We start from the raw sequence: 20994 nt of genomic DNA, 5'->3' as shown, positions 1-20994 counted from the left end.
TATTGGCATCCAGGAGGGAAAGGTACTGGGAGGTGATTGGTGAACACAGGGTAACAGAGGCAGGTTAGCTGGGGACCCTGGAAGGAGGCCATTTTCAGACTGCTATTGGCGTCTCACAAGGTGCTAGAGCCTTAGGGCCTAGCAGTTGAAGTGCCTAGAGCATTTGCCTGAGTGGTGGTCACAGAACACACTACCAAGGACTATTTCAGGACACAATTTTGTATATCGCTGCACTCCAGGAACCTCACAGAGGTGCCTAGAGGGTGTGACGATGATACCTTCCAACTGCACACCCTTCAAATTGCACAGGCTGAGCATTGTGCTGTGAGATCAATATTCTCTGTGTATTTCTCAGGGAAGAAGTGTTAATGGCAGTGCCATGCCAAGGGTGTTCCGGGCCCAGGTCCCTCCTCCCCGGCCACAAAAAACCCGGACACTCACCACAAAGTACTTTTACAATGGGACCTTCCTAGTCTTCTCTGAAGCAGACTCATTAATTAGCTCATCTCAGGTTATCTGCCTTGTTTTCAAGTCCTCTGTAGAAATAGTTGCCAGATAAAAATGGCCATATTGGGTCAGATCAAAGGTCCATCTAGCCCAGTATCCTGTCTTCTGACAGTGGCCAGTGCCAGGTGCTCCAGAGGGAATGAACAGACCAGGTAATCATCAAGTGATCCATCCCCTGTCACCCATTCCCAGCTTCTGGCAAACACATACCATTTCTTGTCCCCTGGATGTTCTTAGGTAAGTCTTGATTAAATTTTAGCTTGCTGAAATGCCTCTAATTAACAGTCATGGTTACATGAAGACAACAAAAATATGTAGCTCTGTTTCCATGCTGGGGAAACTCGCATTTAAAGATCTTTTGTGAATGTGGCTAAAGAGATCAATGAGCACCTTCTTTCCAAGTCATCCTGAAAGATTCTCTTGGAAAAACTGGTGAAGAGCTCAATCTCATTCTGAAAACCCTCGGCGTTTAAATCCTCAGGGTAGCTACTTGTAGGGAAGGATGGGGTGGAATGGGGTAGAGCAGGAAGCAGTGGGGACAGGAGGGCAGAAGCAGCAGACTTGGAACAGGTCACATGGACTCAGAAATCATCCCATCCACGCTGTCACTGCACCCGCAGCCCCATAGAGACATGGCACAAACTGAGGGTTAATGAGCTCCATCTCTCCAAATCATTAGCCACTTGGGCAGTAATTGGTTCCATACTTAACCTTAGGGTTGTTCTGTGGGAATCAGTATTCCTAAATATTTTACATAAAAAGGATGGCCTTTTAAATTCCCAGTTTGAGAAAAGGCCTTGGTGGGCATATTTGTTAATGAATAAGATTTCTTATTTACCTCTGTGATGCTAGTAAACCAGATGTCAGCTCTTGCCAAGTCTCTAGGCATCAACTGAGCACTGAGAAACTCATACCTGAAAACCTAACCAGCTCACCAGTATGTTCATTTGGTTCAAAATAGGTATTAGTCTTATAAGAATGGATTTAGTGGTTAGACTCCATGAAATGCTTGTAAGTTGCTGCACGCATTCATCTCACTTGTAATGTCTGTATTCCATGCTATAAAGGAAATATGTAAGTTTTGCTTTATAACTTTGAAAATGTTTGTTCTTAAGTTTTGAACCCAGGCATGGGAATTGTCTCCCCTGCGCATTCAAGAGGACTATCAGGATTAAACTGGCGATTAAAGAACATCACGATACAAAGGATTGGTGAATGGCCTGATCACACCTTGGAAATGCCACTTGTAAGGGAGCTCATCTCTTGGACTGGAAGGCCAAATGTAAAAAATAAGACATGGGTCACAAGAAATTTTTAAATCTTTTTTCTGTTTAAACTCTCGCTGAGCCAGAAACACTAAACGAAGACAGAGATCACCAGGTGTTACCCCTCGATCCACCCTGAAAGGCACTGCATTGACAGATTACTACATCTCTCATCTTTAGGATCCATAGATGGTAACTCATTTGTGGGTACATGCTTGCTTGCTTTAACCTGTAAATAGCTCTCTTTTTCCTAATTAATAAACCTTTAGTTAGTTTATCACAGGACTGGTGTGAGAGCTGAGATACAAATTGATCTGAGGTATGTGATTGGTTCCTTGGGACTGGAAGTAACTTGAATATTTTGTGATCTTCCGTATACTATCACTAAATCTAGCTTGCCTGGGTGGCAAGAAAGCCTGGAGAGCCTAAAGGGACTATCTGTGACTCCATGGTAAGACTGGTGCAGTGATCCATGAGTTCACATTTGTTAGTGAGTTGGTGAAATCTAATTATTGAACATACCACCAGTTTGGGGTGTCTGTCCTGTTTTCTGATAGGCACTCATGGTTGTGAGCCACTCCAGACAGTGCAACAACCCCAATTAATTGTATATCCTGAGAGGAGTCCAAACTTATTAATAGTGGTTAGAAGGTTAGGAATGGTAACCTTGTTCTTAGAATCAAATACAAGAGCACCATCCGCGTGGCATATAATTTTGTGCTCGGTTTGTCCCACTCTGATACCATGAATATGTTGATTTGCTCAGATGGCAATGGCTAAAAGTTATAGAGCTAAAATCAATCAGAAGAGGAGAAAGGGGGGAAGCCCTGCCTTGTACCTCTCTAAACTGGAAATGGGGTGGAAATAATACTATCTGTAACTATCCTGGAAATCAGGGTAGAGTATAAAAGCTTAATCCAAACAATAAATTGTTTACCAAATCCAAATTTTGCCAACACAAAAAAGATAGTCCCAGACTACACAATCAAAGACCTTCTCAGCTTCTTAAGAAATGACAGCTAAGGGTTCTTTAGAATCTCTTGAAACAATAATATCAATCAGTTGATACAAATTATCTGAGCCATGTCTATTACGAAGGAAGCCTACTTAGCGTATGTGTATAATGTGTGAGAGAACTTTGTCCAGTCACAAAGCAAGAGCTTTAGTTAAAATCCTAGCATCACAATTGATTCAAGAAATTGGCTTGTAATTACTTCATAGTCCAAGGTCTTTCCCAGGTTTAGAAATAACTGAAATTACAGCTTATCTTAGAGCAGGAAGGAGAGTTTGCTCATTCTTTAACATATTCAACATCAGTGAACATATTTGATAATCTAGGTGTTAAAGTTTCAGAGAACTCTTTCTAAAACTCTTCGGGAACCTGTCTGCGCATAGAGTCTTTCTGACCTTCATTTCTTTTATAGCCTGAGTCAGTTCCGTGATTTCTAGAGGGGCATCTGAAAGTTCCTTAGAATCATACACTTTAAGGTCAGAAGGGACAATTATGATCATCTAGTCTGACCTCCTGCACAACGCAGGCCACAGAATCTCATCCACCAACTCCTGTAACAAACCCCTAACTTATGTCTGAGCTATTGAAGTCCTCAAATTGTGGCTTAAAGACTTCCTTCAGACTGTCAGAGATCTGGGGCAGAGACAATCCATTAAAAATGTTATCTAGGGCATCTTTACATCATTACCTCTTCTGCTAAATATAGTTTTTGAATAAAACTACCATTTTCTTTTAAACAGTGACTGTCTGTCTTTCTTTCCCCCAGTGAAGCTTTTCCAAAACTTGTTTTTGATGTGTACCAAGGTCCATTTCTTTCTTCTTTGACTGAGATTCTTTTCTGAAGGGAAAGTCAAATCAACATGTGACAAATGGATGGATTCTACAAATAGTCACCAGGGAAATGCTAATAAGTTCAGTCAACTGCATCTTTCAAGGAGCCTGAAAAATTGCTATGCCTTTGCCTCTCTTACCAAATGTTGCATCCTTTTTCAGGATCACAGATCGTTTATAGTGGGAGGCATCTAACCAGTTTCCAATAGAAAACTTTCAGGGATTTTCCCCAATAATTTACCACTTTCTTTCAAATGACCAGAAATGTTGGCTTCAGGATTATCTTTAATTGGAAATAAATTATGAAGAGTCAAATCCAAATCCAAAGTCTTGATTAAACAAAACCAATTGTGTCATTTGCTACAGGTGGGCATTTACTTTGCATTTTTAAAGCTTCTGCAGAATTTGTGGAGTGTTTACCTGAATTTCTTATCACTGTTACTCAACGTGCCCTTTGTTTTAACAAACAACTGCTGTACATTTTCTCAGTATGTTTCTCTACAATTCAAAGAACTTCTGCGTTTTTATTATCAAAGAGTTGAGACCTACTAGTTCAAAAAAAATCTCCAGCAAATACTTTGACAGAGGTCAGGCAAATAGAAGTGGGACCTATATGATTGGAAGCTGAATTCTGATGCTGTAGAGCAGTCTAATGAGTGCATATAGTTAGAATATGCTAGAGGGAATGGTTCCATGATCTAAGCATCTGATTTGAATAACTCTTTTGACCTTCAATACTCTATTACAAGCATGTACTAGCCAATCTTCATAACAGCCCTGTGCAGTAGAGGACTATTATTGTTTCCATTGGACAAGTAAGGAAACTGAGGTAGAGAGGGGTAGTGACAGTGGATACCACAGTTAAAGCCAGGACTACAACTCAGGAGCTTATTCTTAATAATTCATGCTCACACCACACTAGACCATATGATCTCTGAAACTTTCAGTTCCTAGGAATATCCTGGCAGGGTTGCAACAGCCTTTCATCCTTCTGGGGCAGATACATTCAATTCCATGTAATTTCCTGTGTGGAGGTCTTTCAGATAAGCAGCTTAAAAACAAATCCTTGTATGGCCAAGAAAGATGACACTTTTCATAAATATAAAGGTTTGTCCTGCTGTCCTTGGCCAAATTTCCCATTACCCAAAGTTATGAACTGCATGCTGTGCCAGATGTCTTCTTAGCTACTACTGACCTCCACACTTCAGTGCTGCTGAATATTTATGGCCTATAGGAACATGGGAATTGCCAGACTGGCTCAGATCCAAGGTCAGTATAGTCCAGTGTCCTGTCTCTGACAGTGGCCACCACCAGATGCTTCAAAGGCAGGTTTAAGAACCATGTCACAGGCAGATGTGGGAAGATCTTCCTGCCCACATTAGGTCTTATACTGATTTCTAATAGTTAGAGATTGGTTTACACCCTGAAGCATCAGGTTTAATATCCCTTCCAAAATTTTGTCAGCATTCACTATTGTAAGAATAGTTTTGATACCCATATCAGTGTCCAGTGCCTTTTTCAATCTTGTTAAGTTCTCGTGCTCAGTGATTTTCTCTGGCAGAGAGTCTAATTACAGGTGAAAGAATGTCCTTATCAGTTTTGAATACCACCTTTTAATTTAATGGAATGTCCTTGTGTTATGAGGCAGGGAGAATAGAAGCTCCTGATCTTCCTTCTCTACAGCATTAATTGTTTTATGTACTTTTATCATGTCCCCTCTTAATTTGTCTCCTTTCTAAGGTAAACAATCCCAATCTTTTCAATCTCTATTCATCTGAACGTTTTTCCAGGGCTTTCTTTGATCATTCTTGTTGCTTTTCTCTTAATCCCGTCCAGTTCAGCAATAGCTGTTTTGAGATCAGGTGACCAGTACTGCACACAATATTCCAGATGAGGTCACATTATTGATTTATATAAAGGCATTGTAATATTTTTGGTATTATTCTGTGTCATTCCTTATGCACCCTAACATCTTGTTCCTAGGCTCTTTTTTGACTGCATCTTTGATCCAAGACAATACTTTGCCTTTCAAGCACTGATTACTTAGCTTTTTTAATAGCTACTTGTGCATGACCATGTTGAAAGCCTTTTGGAAGTCTTAATATTTTATGTCAACTGGTTCTCCTTTATCCACTACTTTACTAACATCTTCAAAGAATTCTAAGAGATTAGTGAGACATGACTTTCCTTTGCTGAATCCATGTTGGTTAGACCCTGTCAGACCATGATCTGCCAGATGTTTTGTTATTCTGTTTTTAATTATTGATTCAATCAATTTGCCAGGTATAAATGTAAGGCCTACAGATATATAATTGCCCACACCACTCTCACAGCCTTTTTAAAATATGGATTCAACATTTGCGACCTTCCAACCTGCTGGAATAGTGGCTGCTTTTAATGGGAGTACGAATTCTAACAGCAGCTCAGCTACTTCATACTTGAGCTCCTTCAGACTTCTTGGACATACATCATCCAGTTCTACAGCTCTGCACCTATTCTTCTCACATTAGTCTCTGAAAGTACCTCACCTTAATTACCGGAAAAGAGCAGGTCCAGGGCAGAAATACCCCAAAAATCCTTGGTAGTGAAAAACTATTCAAATAAATCATTTAGCTTCTATGTCCTTATCTTGTTTAATTGCTCCCTTTCACCCTTAGTGATCCAGCAGACCCACCAATTCTTTGGCAGGCTTCCTGCTTCTCATATACTTAAAGAATCTCTTGTTGTTTGTTTTTATACTTTTAGCTATTTGCTCTTCAAATTCCATTTTGGCTCTTGTACTTTCCATCTTACTTTATGCCAGCTGCAATTTATGCTCCTGTTTATTGGCTTCACTAGGGTCAGATTTCCAAATTTTAAAGGATTTGTGTTTGGCTTAAATACTGTAGCTTCTCAAACTGTGATATATAAAGCACTTTGGAATCATATGAACATAAGAACGGCCATACTGGGTCAGACCAATGGTCCAGCTAGCCCAGTATCCGGTCTTCCAAAGATGCTGATTAAAGATGCTGTATAAGATGAAAGTGCTCTAATAAAATAAACTGCATATTTTTCAGTGTGTAGATGAGTGGCTGTCTCACAGAGCCCCTGTGGCTTCAGGCCAGTCCCTAATGCTGCCCCTAGCCTCAGTTTCCCTTTTTGGATCCCCAAATAAACTCCCCATATGGTTTTTCCAATCCAATCACAACAGCCCTCCTTAGGGTCTGCTTTATGAACTTAAAGTCCAAAACTAAGCACAAAAGTCTTCCTACCAGCCTTCAGCTGGGTTCAGCCCAAGGTCACCCGGTCTGGATAGAGTCCTTCCTGCCTTAACAGGCTACTCCCAGCCCATCCTAGCTGAAGCATTTATCCTCATCTCAGCATTTTCCCAGCAGTAGCCTCATCAATCTCTGTAGTGTGACTACAACCTCCTGAGCTTCCACCATGCTGCGGCCACCTTCCGCTCTTTATAGGAAATTGCCTGAGTCCCCTCATGTGGGGCTTATTCTGTAATCAGGGATGGTTTGGCCCCTAGCTCTCCAGCCCAACAGCAAGCCGCCCTGTTACACAGTGTTACAATAAATTACTCCAAAGTCTTGCCTTTCCCAGACTATTTGCTGGTGCAGTACCTGGTGCCTTCTTGATGACAATGGGAATCACTAAGGAGCACAGATCTGGTTTTCCTTCTTCTAGTTATACACTTCTAATAACTAGCACAGCATATTGGATCCCTGGCAAGCATCACATTCATCACTGTGCAACACATGAGCTGCACTTCCATGATGTAGATAATTAGCTGTTGATGTGTTCAGATTTCACATCGGCAGGTTTATTAGCAAAATGAAAGCCACATAAGTCTTCATTTCTCAGTGTTTTTTTTTAAATAAGAGACCTTTGGCCCATCCAGATTTTCTTTGTAACTTATTTTCCACTGCTACATGCAAGCAATTATTGTCTGATGTCTGGAAAGTTCAAATATATACCATCTGTTATAGAGCCCCATTAGTTATCACTACACACATCTATCACAACTTCATCAGTGTTGTGATAGCCAAGGTAAATAGAACGTGAAATCTGAGAGGCAAAGCACAATGTATTTGTTAGCTTTGTTTCTCTTTCAAGGTTTCTCCCTCAATTAGCAATTACTCCAAATCAGGGCCTTTTGTGCTTTTCCTTTGCTTATAAATCCTAACATTTGGAAGGACCCTACTCCAAATGTTTATTCTTCATCCAGCTATGGCCATTTTCCGTGTTTTCAAGCTAAAAAGCATGTGGTACATTCCTCAGCAGAAAGATTGGCCAATACTTTCCTTTAAAATAAGTGCTTTGCAGCTGGATATTTTTAGAGAGGGGTTCTTACTGCTTTCTAGCTGTTCCAGAAATCCGGAGAGAAGACTGTACTATGCTTCACTATGACCAGGTGCTGTCTTCTGAGGGTACGCCTGATATCTGTGGCATAACCTTGCTCTAATTGAAGACTGGGGAAAAGTTGACATTAACTTCAGTTGGGCAAGAAACTCCCATTGGTATCAAGAGGGCCAGGATTTCACCTGGAGAGATTTGCCATCAGCTTCAGTGGAGCAAGATCAAGTTCATGACCAGCCTGGAGACCTCAGGTATGATTCTGATTTCAGTTACACCAATGCACCCACCCAGTGTGGTGGAAGGCTCAAGTGGAGACTGGAAAAACCAGGACACAGCACTACCCAGGCTCAGTTAAAAGGAGACTTAAAGCTGAGTACAATCAACTGTTTATGGCACTGGAACCTACATTTCTCATAACAGGCTCACATTCAGATGTACTTCCCGTGAGAAATGTTCTGGGTTGGAGAAACTCACTGAGTGCTGGGATAGAAGTTCTGCAGAAAGGGACATTTGCAGGGAGATACGCATGGTGATCTCCTCTGTTCAGAGAGCCATGTCCATGCCATATCCATGCCAACCAATTGCTTCCCATATCTCTGGGAATCAAGGAAAAGGAAATAATATCCTGGTTCTGTGCTCCAGTCTCAAGCAAACATCCATTTCCTGGTCTTGGGAATCAAGCTCCTATGCTGAACCTGGTTAACTTGGCTGGCTTGATGGAGGTAAACCAACTGGCTGCTGGAGCTCTCAGATGCTGGCAATCTTCCCTGGTACATCTGCGAATGCACATTCATCCTAAAAATGGACCTGGGGATTATAATCTGAAACTTGAACTGGCAGATCCTAGGGTTGCGTTGGCAGAGGTCCTCTTTCCCCCCTACCACTGTCTCAGGTATCTCTGGAAGAAAATCTCAATCCCTCTAAGCAGGAGAAGTAGGCAGATAGCTCTTTGGCCATTTTTTTTTTTAAATTGAGGAAGCAAAACATACAGTAAATTAAACCTGATTTGAATTGACCTTGAACTGTACAAGTGTAACCCACACGCCTCTTTAGCTCATACAGTAGAGGCTCATGCACTAAACTCCAAAGGTCCCAGGTTTGATCCCGCCTGGCAGCTGTTGGCATTACACAAGGAAAGAGGCATTGTCAGTAGCCCTTACTGAAAAATTGAATACAATGCTCCCTTTTCATTCTCATGTTTTTATTACATTGGAATTAAAATATAGGAGAGTCCTCTTGTAGTTTCATTTTAATTTACACAACTTTCCATAAATGTTAACTAAACACTATGGGACAGATTCTGGTTTTATTTAATCTGGTGTAAATCCAAAGTGAGTCCATCCACTCTAATGGAGTTCTTCTAATGGAGATCAGAATCTGACCTTCTAGCTTAGTGTCTAAACTGCCTGCAAACAGTGAATTCAACCCCCATAAGAGCTGTAGCTCACGAACGCTTATGCTCAAATAAATTTGTTAGTCTCTAAGGTGCCACAAGTACTCCTTTTCTTTTTGCCGATACAGACTAACACAGCTGCTAGTCTGAAACCTATAGTGGTATTGGAATTTTTTCATAGCTTTCATTGCTTCAGTGCAAAATAGATAACTGTTTTCAACACTTGTTTATTTTTGCAATCTAAAAATAGTCTGCATTTAATGAAAAATTTTAATCTCTTTTTGGAAGCAAAACAATGTTAAGATTTGGTACGTGCTAAGGAATGTTAATGTTTATACGTCATACCTTTTTATATCCACATTTCTGTTATTAATTTTACAACTGTTCTCAGCATCTTTCCATAGCATTCAGGGATGGTGAACTGGAAACTCTCTGCTGGTTAAAATAATACTGTTTATAGCCCTTGGACATTAGTCAAAGGATGCGTAGCCTCATGATTAACATGGGAGGTACATATTTCAAAGGTAGGGAGTTCCCAATCTGTTGAGCTTGTACTTTCACTGACATTACTGTTTTCCATCTCTACGATTATTGATTATATTTTTCCATTTTGTATAGTGGGAAAAAAGACAAACTGACTTAAAACAAAACATTTCATGTATAAAATAGCCAAGTTCTCATAATTAAAAAGAACAATTCAGCCAGATTTGATTTCTACTATACCCACTGCAGTAAAAAAAACCCCCTCTTTCGGGTCCTGTTTTTGCCTTTTCCACAGCACCTCTAGAGACTTCAGAATGAACAGGCTTTATGATGTGGGACAGAGCAGGCAAAGGCTAGGAGGCAGTAGAGCTGGGGGATGGCCACTCTCTTCATTTTCATCACCCCTAAATCCCTGGCACTTTTCCAGCATGACAATCTGCTGTTCCTCTCTGAGCTGAGGAGCCCGCTCTGAAGTGGGAGTTCTAGGCCAGAAGGAGATAGCCTGGGAGCATAGCTCCTGCATGCGCCATGATAGCAGGGAGCTGGAAGCCAGTGTAGAGGCACACGGTCTATGTAGATGCTCCTGGCCTCAGTAAATCCCCCAAATCCACTAGTTTGGGCTGCATAAACACCCTATATCTTTTGCTGGGAGCAGACAAGCCAATGCATCTATCCATCTCAGAGGAAGGGAGGATAAGGCCAGGGTTGGGCTGGCCCACAAGGATAGTAGGAAAGTGCACCACTCCTGGATGTTCCTTGGCCTCTAACTGTACAAATCTATTTTTTAAGTTCTATCCTTCATAACTGAAAGGTTGGTCTCTTTGACATTAGCAAAGAGCCAGGTCTGTGACTGTACTGTCCACCATACAGAGGCCCCCCAATAGCTAACCCTCAGCATTCAAAAGCCAGTGGCCCCACTCAGGATTGGCAAGAGGGGTGAAGATTCTCCCAGGGAAGTCGCCTCACCCTCTAATGATAATGGGGAGAGAAGAATCAATGTAATTTTTTGGGAAAGACTTGAAAAAGAGTGACCGACAGGCAAAGGAAACAGGTGCATTTTTCATGGCCCAGAAAAAGAGAGGTAGGGAAAGGAATGGGATGGAGGAAGAAGGAACAATTAGAGGGACAGCAGATGTTACAAGACACTAAGATACAGCAAGCTAGAGAAATTAAGGAAAGAAAAATGGAATGAAGGCAGAAAGAAGCACTTATATGTGAGATAAATTTAATTAGAAAAATTATTAACATGAATTTCCATGCAATATCATAATACCCAGTTAAAGGGAGAGGAGCAAGATAAATTGGGCATCTAATTAGGGCACCACCTAAAGATGGGTGACATGGACAATGGCAAAGAATGAGAGAATTACTTTCTAACACTCAACAAGGAACTGTTTTAAATTAAGGAAAAAAGAGTATTATCCTTAGAGCTCCTTTCTCTGCCTCTCTTTTTGCTTCCCTATAGAGCTGCTACCTATAGCCTTCTCCAGACATGCTCCTGCTTGCCTTCCTGAAACAGATTTATTCAGCATAAACTATCTTTAAAAAGAATTACTGTTTAACCAGAAATCATTGACCTGGAAGAACCTCCAGCTTCACCCCTCATCCAGATCTGACTTTGAGGAGGGTTTTGTCCATTTGATTCACTGGGATTATCAAATCCCATAGGTGTACATTCCTGCTCAATAAGTTTAATGCTTATCAAATGCATGAGCTGTGAAAGGTATTTTGTTTAGGTCTTCACTTTTTATTAATGTTACAAGAGGCTTGTGGTCTGTCACTAACCTGAAATTAGCAAACCCCTGAAATTATCTTGTGAACCTCTTGCATGCCTATACACTCACCAGTCGCTCTTTGTTTGGACTTACCCGATCTTAGCATCTGAAAGCCATTTGGAACAGTACTCTGTAGGCATCTAGTCACCCCCTGTAACTAGAGTAGCACCTTACTGAGATAACTGCTAACATCTGCTGAAAGGACTCTACAATGCCAGTACTGGGGATGTGGTCAATAGTCATTAGAGCCTCCTTAACATGCTCCTGTGCTTCATCCCAGATCTACACAGAGTCTGTTTTAAACAATCCATAAAGACCACAGTCTGTTGAGGTCAGCCTAAGAAAGAACCAAAAATTTGCTCATATCAAGGAAACCCATCAGATCTGTTATATTTTTAGGTTCCATTTCACTTATAGCTTCGGATCAAGATTTTCAGCAGACACCAATGACAATTTTCTGGGTGCTCACCATCATGCCTTCAAAGAGCCAGATCTTTTAAAAAATGCTAATCACCCACTCTCTTAATATCTGAAAGTGGACACCCAAAAACTGGAGGTACCCCAAATCACTAGCCACTATTGAAAATCTGGGCCTTTACTTTTTCTAGATCTGCTCTTACCCACTGTTTAATCACTCTGATGCCTTCAGATTTGTTGTCAGGTTTGTCACCATACATTTTTCTCCAGCAGTCTCAATTACCTTCAAAGCTTGTTTTAACCTTACATTGTTTTCTTCTTCAAGATTTTTCATAAAGCAAAAATGTCATCTGTATAAACTTCTGCTCCATACTGGCCATACAGATTCTCACTCATTGTCATGGGGACTGACAACAGTGCTACTAAAATAAAAAGTTTCTCCATCATAATTGGTCATGATCCTTGTTAGAGAGCTTATTCCTTCACTCTCCCACTTCCCTGGTCCTTCTCACATGAACAGAGAGCAACAATACCTGAAGTCCGAAGGTGCAAACAATTCAATGTTTATTGGGGTGAACTTCCAGCAAGCTTAAATACAAGTTCCTTTTCCTTATTTCCGAATCCCAACTTACTTCCTGTTTGCCCCTAGTTTATATAGTAATATTCTTAGCTATACCTTAACCAATCATTCTACTAAAATTTAACTAACCAATCCTAACATATTGTAACATGATTATGTAACCAATTATATCCCACCACCTTAATTAGTTTACACCCAGCAAAATTAATTATACAGCAGACAGGAACAATCACAGAACCAGACAGAGATTATACAGACAAACAATAGCAAAGTGGGAACTATAATGGCAAGACCATACAGAAGTGAGGATTTCACATCCCAGCATCAACAAGTGAGTTCTTGCCAGACAGGATGCTATCAAACCAAGTTTTCTTTTACATTTTCTAGGCACTTCCCTTTCTCTGGAGCTGATAGGCACTATCAGGACAGGATTGTATTCCTAACAGCCCAATAGCAACTTCTTTCCATGTGACTACTTTGGAATGTGAGGATGTGACCGGTCGCTTCCCAGCTTATGGCTGCCTCTGTCGCTTAGCCAAAGGCCTTAGCCTAAGAACAGGGCCCCAGACTGTCACAATAAGAGAAGGACATTACATTGGCAGACAGTGATTTTGATTCTTTTATACCTCTAACTAGCCAAGTGATAAGAATACACCTAAATTCTTAAAGTACAGGCCTTTACAGACAGGCCTGAATATCTATATCCTAACAATCCTCTATGGTTACATTTTTCTCCCTCTTTTTTGGGAGGAGAGAGAGTTTACATTTCAAATAATTTCAGAACTCTACTTCATGTTGTTCATCATTTCTTGCTTTTTCTTCATACAAATTTCAACCAAATTATAAATGGCTTTCCATCTCTGTTAGCCTAATTTTTCCATAGTTTTGCCCCAATTATTGGAAACTATCATTTTAAGAGTAGGGAGTTGATCCTGCTTGCAGGTTGGGGGCTCTGGAGCAAAGCGTGTGGCCAGAGTCATTCTTGGAAAGAGCCAGCTTAAAGGTGGGTTGAGTTGTGCCTTAACAAACAGGGCTGCTCCCTTTCCCCCGCCTTTGTGTATTACTGTTCTGAATTATCAGAAATAACGTAATGTTACTCTGCAACCTTCCAGCAAGAGTATTTATGTCTTTATCTACATTCTCTGTCTGTATGCTGGAAAAATAACATCCAGTACACACATAGCTTGTCTCTTAGAGGTTCCTCTTGTTTTCCTGGAGGTCTTTGTTACCCTCACTTGATGCTGGTTAGAGCCCACAACAATCAACTTGAATATAAACCAGCCCTCCTGTCTTGGTTCAGAGTCTCTGTGTCTGAGTTTATAACCCCTATGGCAGTGATCCATTTAGCCCTTACTGTGCCTTATTTAATTTGACTATTAAATAGCAGCCCCTTTCTAACAGTTTTAAGAACTATTGCATCTTGTGTGGCTGAACAGGTTGGCTTTTCTTTTCCTAACTGGGCTTTTTATAGTTACACATGAAATGTTTTGGCTCAGGTAGGTATTTGTGGACATCTCGTAGTAAGTGGTAAGTTGTTGACACTAAGTATCAAGACAATTACTTTTTCCTATGAAACACTGTCATGTCTGCTGTAGAGCAGATATATTTTTATGTTTATACTGCTGAAATTGGACGTCAGTGTAACAAAGCAGACTATATTAATTTCCCAGATATTTTAAATCAGTGGAACACTCTCTTAGGTACCACAGCCAGTATGGGTACCTCATGCTTTTATTACAAACACTCAGAGCCCCCCTTCCCTAACTTAAGACCTGTTCCTGTTCCCACTGAAGTCAATGGGAATTTTGCCCATCAACTCTCATGAGAACAGGATCAAGTCCATCATGACAGGTCTCTGCAGAAGGTGCTGGTGCAACATGATTGCCCAGCTCTCATTGCTTTGCGCTTGCCCTGACCTGACAGAGTTGGGCTGTTCCAAACTCCAGTCCATTATTGCTGATTAGAGCACTTGAAGGCTGCAAACACAACCAGGGTGCACTATTAAATGGATACAATTGCCCAAGAAGGAAGCTCACTTTTCCATCTATTGGGAAATACAAATAGAAGTATTATTAATTCGTATTCCAGTAGTGCCCAGAGCTCCATTTAGATGGATGAGGCCCCACTGTGCTAGGTGATGTACAAAGAGCTAATGAGAGCCAGTCCCTGTCAAGAACTTACAACCTGAATTTAGACAAGACACTACAAGTTGGTATAATCAACAGATGGAGCTGGGGGAGAAGGAGGACAAGGGAAATTAGGCCCAAGGGATGGGGTGATTTTGTTGGGAAATTAATAGGGGTGAAAGTAATTTAGAGGATTTACTGGTATGCTGGAGTCCGGAGCAGGGGGCGTGGCCTTGACCAGAAGAGGAGTGGCATTAAATCCCTGGGCCCTTTAAATCTTGATTTAAAGGGCCCAGGCTCCAGTTGCGGTAGTGGCGGCTGGGAGCCCAGGGCCCTTTAAATCACCCCCAAGCTACCAGCTGCAGAGGCGGCTGGGAGCCCCGGGGCTCGGGAGTGATTTAAAGGCCCAGGGCTCCAGCTGCTGCTACCACAGCGGAGCCCCAGGCCCTTTAAATCCACTCCGGAGCCCCGCTGCCACTACCCCAGGGCGTGGGCAGCAGGGCTTAGGCTGGAATTTAAAGGCCCAGGGTAGTAGCGGTGGCTGGAGCTGTGGGGCCCTTTAAATCCCGGCCAGAGCCCCGCTGCTGCTACCCCAGGGCTTTAAATTGCTGTCTGGGAAAACCGGTCCCGGTACGGTGCACTGGCTCTTACTGGTATGCCATACCAGGGTGTACAGGCTTAATTTCCAGAGGTGAAAGTAATACACTATTTTAAACATCTCTGCCATTATGCATTTCTTACAGGCCTAACTTACAAGGCTGGAGCGTGCAGATACAATCTGTCCTTTGTGTGGGGCAGTGCATGGAAGAAATTGGTTCTCAGAGAGGCACGATTCCTACTCTGCCCCCCACCCCGCCCAAGTGGGTAGCAATCTGATACCAGCCCTTACAAGTAGCAGATTACTACCCCACCCCTCACCAGGGCAGCTCAGCTGTCTTGGCTGGCATGTTGGGGGCATACAGCAAGGCCCATTTGCTCTCGGGAATAGAGAGTATACAGCACAGATTTACCCCTATGTGCCTTGACTTATGGTGTAGAGAGGCCCTGCAGGGGCATGGGAGGTGATTTTTATGCCCCCTTATGTTTCTGTGCGGCCCTGTAAGCCTGGACGTGTTATGTGCCTAAGCCTTTTTAAGCAGTATCATGTCCTTTTCCTGGAGTCTGTGGGACAGGGTCCTCTCTGGAACAGGTTTTACACCACTCCATTGACGACGACGATGATGATGATGCATATTGGCTTTGCAGGAGGTGCTTTCCAAACAAATTGACATAGTCAGTCTCTGTACGTAGTCCCCATTTTAAAATAGATGGGGAAAAACCAAACAGGGCTCAAAGAAGAGCCACAAAAATGATTCAAGAGCTGGAAAAAAATAAAAACACCTTACAGTGAGCCATTTAAGGATCTCAATCAATTTTGTTTATCCAAAAGAAGATTGAGAGGTGACTTAAGAAGTACTTTGATGGGGAGAAAATACCAGCTGCTAAAATCTAGTGGAGAAAGGCATAACAAAACCAACATCTGGAAGCTGAAGCCAGACAAATTCAGACTGGAAATAGCCAAACATTTTAAACAGGGAGGGTGATTAACCATTGAACCAAACTATCAAGGGAAGTGGTAGATCTCTTGAAGTCTTCAAGAATGCCTGTCTGGAAGATATGCTTTAGTCAGACAAATTATTGGGGTAACTTGGTGAAATTCTATGGCCTGTGATATACAGAGGTCAGACCAGATGATCTAATAGGTCTCTTAAGGTCTTAGTCTATGAATCTACAACTATTCCCTGTCATGAAGGGTTTGCAGTCTACAAAGAAGCAAAAAAAGGACGTAGGTGTTGGTGAGCAGGTAGGGAAGGGACACAACCTTACAAAATGACCAAGGTGGTGGCATGCACATGTACTCCTACTTCTGTATATTTTTCTTGAGGAAAGGAAAGGATGAGTGTGGTTTTTGTGTTTTTACTTGGTTTCCGAGCGTAAATATAGCAGGATGCTAGGTTTTTTGTTAACAGATTTAATGGATTTTTTAAAATTTAATTTCAGTGCTATGACTCTGGATGTGCACTGGCCTCAGGCCCTGTGTTTAGAATACTTTTTTATATCTGAGATACTCTGGGATTGATACCATAAAAACTTTAGGAGAATCAGATTTATATATAAAATACCCATATACTGGTGTGAGTCATACCAATGTAAATCTAGAGTGTATTGTAGGACTTCAGTGGCGTTATTTCAGATTGACACCAGGTTAACACAGAGCAGAATTTCTCTTTCTGTGTCAAGAGTTCCACATCCCTCATGTGATGCAAAAAAGAAGGAAGCAAATGCTGCTTCCTAATAGTTGAAATGCATATGTACCCCAAAACAGTCTAGAGTCAGTGCCAAAAGCAATTTTCCAGTTTATGTGTGGAACCTTGGACAGTGGACACTCTGCCAGTAATAGCCAGCATACTAAGAAATTGATATGTCTGATAATAGCTATAAAGATGAAGCACTATGCAGTAAAATCCAGATCTGTGCTGAACAGACCAATTTTGAACAGCCCACACAGGGAAAGAGGTCATGACACTTCATTCATAAAATGGATGTTTATATCAGAGACAGAGTGCAGAGGAGCCCGGTCTACTGTGTCTGCAAGAGCAAAGACAGGCAAATGCTAAAACAGGAAAATCTGATGGATGAACCTGACAAAGAAAAGAGGTTTCTAAGCAAAAGGAAATAGCTGGTATGTCTGCAGATTGAACAGCAGCTGAACTGAGTTGTGGCTGGTGGCAAGCCAGTAAATGCTCTCCCAATTATTTGGGATTTTCCTCAATGCTAATTTTCTTGCCCAAGCCCTAAGGGCTATCAGGAGCAACCTCACGGAAGTTAAGTGAAATGACACTTACAGCAGTGCACAACTGGTGAAGGAAAGAAGAGAATCAGGACCATTACATCTGGATTTTCTATAGCATAGCTTCTGACAATAGCAACAGCTATTTTGCTTTTGGGCAACAGCAGTTCCTACCACTTGTGACAGAACTTTTAATCTTTAAAGCTTTTTATATACATAAGCTAATGAATCATCCCAAAAACCCTCTGAGGGACATAAGTAAATTACCCACATTTTATAGATAGGGAAACTGAAGCAGAAATGTTTGCAGACTTGCCTAAGGCCACAGAGTCATTGTAAGAGCTAAGGTTAGAATGTACAAGTTCCTAGTCCTCTGCTGAGAACACTGCACCACATCTCTTAGCTGCCCATTTGCTGTGCAAAGAAGTATTTTTATGAAGTTAAATGAGAAAGCTGCACACATGGCCATTCCACTGACCTTCAGCATTCTACAGGCATGTAATCACTGGAGGATACAAGAGTGTGACCAGTTGGTTGGGGGAACAGAGTACAAGTCACCAAAAAGTAGCTGGGATGAGAGTCACATACAAATATAGGGCTAGAAGGGACCTCAAGAGGTCAAGTCCAGCCCCCTGCGCTCAGGCAGGGCCAAGAAACCTAGATCAGCCCTAATAGGTATTTGTCCAGCCTGTTCTTTGATGGGGATTCCCCAGTCTTCCTTGGAACATGTACCTTTGAACAAATTGCACCTATTAGCTCTATGGAACATATGGCTTATCAAGAATTTGTGATTGTTAATTTAAACTAAAACTGGACTGAAATTACAGGGTTTCATCATCATCCTACCAGTGCCCTACCCACAACCTCTGAGGTTTGATCTTCCTAGCTGACTTTACAGATGGCATTGATATCAGAAATTTAGACATGTATCTGAACTTCCCCCAGAGTTCAGCCTGCTTTAGTTCTATGTCAAGTATCGGGGGTATTCTTGAATTGGAAGAAGTGGGGTTTTTACCCCCAAAAGCTTATGCCCAAATAAATCTGTTAGTCTTTAAGGTGCCACTAGACTCCTTATAGCTTTAGTTCTGATAGTTCAGATTTAATTTAAACCAAACCAGTTTTTTCAAACAAAAGCAATAGCTCTGGTTAGAGCAGAACCACCACCCACTAGCCAGAGGAAAAAAAGCAAAAAGAGCAGCTGGGCTCAGTTTTATAGGGGATCTGGTGGAGCCTAATTGCGGTGAATAATAGAAAGGCTTAGTTCACCTGTGGGTTGTTTGAGCTCAGCTTGCAAGTATAAAAGCTGCAGTTTAGGCACTCTGGGACATGGGTATATACACAGAAATGTGAAGGGAATGAATCTCTAGTTTCCTCAGAGGCCTTTTGCGTAGGAGTTTTGTGTAGAAAGGTGTTCCTAAGAAATGTTTTATTTAGTAGGGATATTGTCTGGAGAGATATTCCTGGAAGTATTTCCCCTAGGTGCGGTTTTGGTTAGAAAGGTATTCTCCAGAAGTATTTTTTCCCCTAGTAGAGCAAACTACTTAGAATACATTTTTGATGATGTAAAAAGTTATACTCTATTTTTGTATGATGTGTGACACTAAGCATGAAGTAAACCCTTCAGCACAGAATAATCCTAGCTTGAGGACTGCTTAATCTAAAGTGCTTTTTACTGTTTGCATGCTTCCTGTACTCAGTTTCTGCTAGCATACTACCTGAATCACATAAAACAAAATCAAGTGTGTTATTTACATGATTGTGAAGCCAAAAATGAGGTAATCCCTGAACATGCACAAGGGAAGACACAGTTCATAGAAGTATTTCAGCTACACAGAAGAGTCTTTCTCATTTAGTTCAACTCAATATGAACTTAAAATTGTAAATATAACCAGATACAGGGTAGATTATGCACAATTACCATTAAATTCACCTTCCCCGTTTTAATTCTTCAAAGCAAAAGAGTTCTGTCTTATGAGGAAGCATTCTACTTCTACATCCTACATTCTAGGGTTATTGTATTAAAAACCCTGGACTGTGGGTGGTTGGGTGGCAGATGGAGAAGTCTACCTGCCACTAACCAGTAGAAAAATAGAAGCATTGCTCTGTTCCAAAAGTTACCAGAGGCACCCTTTAAAGGTTGTTATGTACTGCTTTTCCAGTTATTGCTGGTGTTCCTTGTATTTGTGAGTATTTCTGACAAGTAGAATAGGGAATTATTGCAAGTATCACTATACACATTTACAGAATTGTGGTTGTAGAATCATAGAATATCAGGGTTGGAAGGGATCTCAGGAGGTCATCTAGTCCAACCCCCTGCTCAAAGCAGGACCAATCCCCAATTTTTGCTCCAGATCCCAAATGGCCACCTCAAGGATTGAACTCACAACCCTGGGTTTAGCAGGCCAATGCTCAAACCACTGAACTATGCCTCCCCCCAATGATAAATGCATATCTTTGAAGCTCATTGACCATACTTTGCCAGCTGGAGCCAGTTGAATATGCTATACTGGAATTTGCATTATGGGACAGATAGTATTTCCCAAGGCTTAGAAAAGAAAAGAATATGCCACAGCACTGCAATCACTGCAGAATGTCAAATAGTAAGTTGATAATGCACCTGTTAGAGCCTTGGTTGAAAAGAAGTATGTTTGTTTAGCTCCTTTTTATGCAGTGCGGCCAAAAGTACATCTAAAACTAGTCCAAGAGACTCAATGTTATGAGGAGGGATGGGAGACCCGGTTCTGACAACAAAAGAAGCAATTCAAACATTTGCTAAAATTTTGAATGGAATGTTTTTGATTCCTCAAAAATATGGTTAACCTAAAAAAAAATCCTCACGCATTTGCACTTTCTGGCTTCGCTGGAGGTGGAAGTACCAGAATAGGACAGAAAAGGCTATTCTTGTAGTTTTTCAAGCCAGGGCAAAGCTGGCAAACTTTGCAAATATAGCAAGAGTGCCTGGCCACCTTAGATTTCCCAAGCAAAGAGGTATTTGGATAAGCGTCAATGAGCCTTTTTCTTCAAATCACCCACCACAAATTATTATGAATAATGTGCCACATTCTGCCTTCACTTACACTTGTATATTAATGTCCCAAGTTCCTAGAGTCCATTAAGTCAAGGAACTGAGACTTGACACAGATATGTAAACTATTAGCTTTATTGATTATGACTAATCATATCTGAACTGGTGAGGCGTGTGGTCCAGAGCACCCTGAAATCAATGGCAAGGCTCCCATTTACTTCTAGAGGCTTTGGATTGTCCTGTAGGTGCATTCACACAGCACTGAGGAAAGTCCTAAAATCCTGGCCCGGGATACAAAGGGTTCAGTGTAAAAACTGAGAGAGATCCTCAGAAGACCATCCCTATGTTAATTGTTTCAAAATTCTGGTCTGGAATCTGGAGAAGAGATTCCCCAGGACATATT

At 41.4% G+C, this 20994-nt stretch overlaps 1 protein-coding gene across 1 annotated transcript in view; it reads left to right on the top strand.

The window, feature by feature from the left end:
• The window catches only part of LHFPL6 (LHFPL tetraspan subfamily member 6), a 251499-nt gene extending 249508 nt beyond the window's left edge, over nucleotides 1-1991 (top strand). Inside the window, exon 5 of the transcript XR_012158734.2 lies at nucleotides 1623-1991. The gene's annotated coding sequence lies outside the window, so the exon portion shown is untranslated. The remainder of the gene's footprint in view (nucleotides 1-1622) is intronic.
• Nucleotides 1992-20994: the final 19003 nt, after the last annotated feature.

This window comes from Lepidochelys kempii, chromosome 1, assembly GCF_965140285.1.
Source record: "Lepidochelys kempii isolate rLepKem1 chromosome 1, rLepKem1.hap1, whole genome shotgun sequence".
Lineage (NCBI taxonomy): Eukaryota > Metazoa > Chordata > Testudines > Cheloniidae > Lepidochelys > Lepidochelys kempii.
Note: the sequence above shows the minus strand (reverse complement) of the source record. Positions and strands in the feature narration are given on the sequence as shown.